Here is a 3,200-nt window from a genome sequence, read left to right on the forward strand (position 1 = left end):
CATTTTTTTTTGATTGCCCAGGAAATCTGGGATTTACCTGAGGCACTAACTTAGCCGCGTTGCTGATTAATGAAATTGAAATTACCTTTTCAGTTTTAACATTTTGATAAATTTATAAACCATTTGTTTATTAAATTAGAATTCTAAATGCTATTCCATTTTTGCTGTGCAAGTTCATGTTTTAAAGAATTTTCATTTTGGAGGTTTGATCTCATATCATTCCTTCTTTCATAGTACCTCTCTTTAAAACTCCTGTAAAAACAATTTTGGATACATTGTACTGATCTTTGACATAAACAAATATTAGCTAGCAACATGATAAATTATAACTAATTATATTAAAACCTTGACTCTCTTAATAACCTTGATATCAAGCAAAGTATAATAAATTTCCCTTTGACCATGGTCTGCATTTTTCTATAACAGTTTAAGGCTAATTATTATTATATTGGGTTTCTCTCAACATTTAGGAATGTATTTCTTTAAAAATAAGATATCTATTAAATATTCTATATATTTTTTACATAGAAAAATAATTTTTTAATGTTGAAAATTACAAATAATTTTTCTTTTGACATTATAGAAGTTTTTAGCATTCAGTCTAAAGCTTCTTGTCATGTTCTCCAATATTAATGCTATTTTTTTTTTCATTAAAAAAGGAAAAATTATATCTGGAGACAATGCAACTTTAAAAGAGAGCCTTTTACCCCCAAAAATTTTCCCTCAGAACTCAGACATCAGCTTTCACAAATAAGCTGTAAACACAACTGTTTTGGAAGAGTGAGTACTGTATTTACTCTTCTTGTAGAGCTTTGAAAGTCAGATTTTGTGGTTATTCAGTGACAGACTATTATTATTTGGATAACTTTGTCCAAAGATGTACTGGTGGGCAAAAAATTAAGTATTTGCTAATATCTAAAGTTGAATAAAAGAATTTTAGACAATAAGTGTTTTATTTACATGACTATTGTTGACATCAACTGTTGGTTCAAGTAAGATGTTTTAGCTTGATTGATACCATTAATACATAAATAATTATGTTTACATTTCTTCCAAAACTGTGCTCAGATTTCACGTATCATGCATTTCACAATAAGGGCCCAGATTTGGCCAATATGCTCTAAAGCTTATAATCAGTCATAATAGCCTGACTTTGACAGATGATCATTCCATTAAACAAAAGTCACAAATTTGTGCTTTCTTCCCCTCTCTGGTCAAAAGCCAATTGGAAAAGATTTAAAAATAAATTGCATAGCATGATTGACTCCCTCAAACAAATCAGTCCCCCAGAAGCTCAAGATGAGAATGCTGTTTTGGAAATATTTCTTGCAAGAAAATAACTACATGAAAAATAATCTAATATCTGTCTGTGGTTTTTTCAGGACCTTTCCAACAAAACTTCCTCCATATAATTTCTATGAATAGCTCTAAAAGATGGAAACAAACATTTCCTTTCAGATTTTTTTCTTGGCCTTCAGTACAGGAGGCAGAGAAATCTTAAAGGCTGTCTCTCAGGTAGTGCAGATAGGGATGAAATTGTAGAATATTGGCAAACACACAGAACAGACATAGCCAATTTCAATGAGATTGTGATGACAGAAGCATGCAGCTCTGTAGTCTACATGAATTGGGGGCAGCAGGATTAGCTGAGGTCTCTGATCATGATTGGGAAGGAAAACCCACAGTAAATACAGCAGAAGGGATGGCATCTGAGGCACCTTCAAATACAGCTCCCCCTGTGATGTCACAAGCCTGTTGGAGGAGTACTGAATCAGAGTCTAAAACACAGGAATTGATCAAAATACTCTGTTTCTGTGCAGCGAAAATTACATTCATGAAGTTCATGTATGGCAATGCACTGTATTCTGCAGCCTTGATCACCAATATCCTTGATTTTATTTCCTGATTAATTTTAACTTCTTTGTTCAATCTCTGAATGTAGCAAAGAGCTTTGGGAAGGGACCCTGCCAGCAGAGTCTCTGTATTTTACCCTTTATATCACTCTTGGTCATTAGATCTTTAATCTCTTCAGCAATAACTTCATTTGTTGCTGTTAACAGCTCGTACTTCCTGAGGGATTAGACTCAGAAGAAGGGTTGCCAGGGTCTCTGAAGAAGTCTACCAGTTGGCCATTCTTTCCAGAATACAAGAATTGACTTTCTTGAATGTGACTTGCTATCATAGCCAAGTTTGTTGGAATGATTCATGAATAAATGGAAATTTGCCTGCACCATCACAGCATCTATGCATTTTGATAGAGTAAACTGAGATTCCTTCAATGCTTGTTTTCCCCGCCAAATTGCATTGATATCAACTATGATAACTAGAAGATTCAGTTCATCCTTGTCTGAGACCATGGTGGTCTTAGCATCTCACCTATATATATATATATATATTTAAAGATTACCCCCATATATAATTTTTGTAAATATACAAATATGATTGTCTGTAGATTTTTTTAAGTGAACAATGCTATGATAAACATCTTGTGCATGTATTTCCATCTATTGGAGTATTTCTACAGGCTGGATTTCTGAAAATATTATAGCCAACTCAGAGTATACACATCCTAGGTAGTACTGCTTTCTGTGAGCCCAATCTACGACACTTTTCTTTTGGTCAGATGGTAGGTGCCACACGGAATGTCAGCGTCTCTTCCTGGACTGTATCCAGCTCACGATTCCCTACCTATACTGTACTTATCTTGCTTTGAGCCATCAAAGGACTTGAGTTGAACATCAGTTCATCACTGAAACAGGGTGGACGTAACACTAAACAAGGACGACCAAGTATGAAGACTTCTTACAGTGATTGCCAACCCTAGCCAGCCATTTGGGACAGAAGTAGACTCTCTCCCTCAAGGCATTACATCTGAAACTAGGGGAGAGAGTTCTTTTTTGATACTTCCACATTTAATACACTTTCAGAGAATGGAGTCTAGTTATGTTTTGGCACATTGCTCTATCTTACTCAGGTAAATAAATTTAATAAATCAGAACATGTTCTTGCTAGGTCATGTTTGTTGGTACAAAATTCTCATGATTCGTTTGGAGCCACAATATACTCACTATATGAGACATACTTGTTACTTTAATTTTTTCTTTTAAACACAAGGGGTAGAAACCATAAAATATTGTGCAGAAAAATTCACAACTTTGTATCAGCCTCTGCAATACTTTACCTCTTTCATCAAAACCTCC

At 34.4% G+C, this 3,200-nt stretch overlaps 1 pseudogene; it reads right to left on the reverse strand.

The window, feature by feature from the left end:
• Positions 1-1,427: 1,427 nt before the first annotated feature.
• On the reverse strand, positions 1,428-2,357 carry LOC119542664 (annotated as a pseudogene).
• Between the last annotated feature and the right edge of the window lie 843 nt (positions 2,358-3,200).

The sequence above is a fragment of the Choloepus didactylus genome, chromosome 8 (genome assembly GCF_015220235.1).
Source record: "Choloepus didactylus isolate mChoDid1 chromosome 8, mChoDid1.pri, whole genome shotgun sequence".
In the NCBI taxonomy this organism is placed as follows: Eukaryota; Metazoa; Chordata; class Mammalia; order Pilosa; family Megalonychidae; genus Choloepus; species Choloepus didactylus.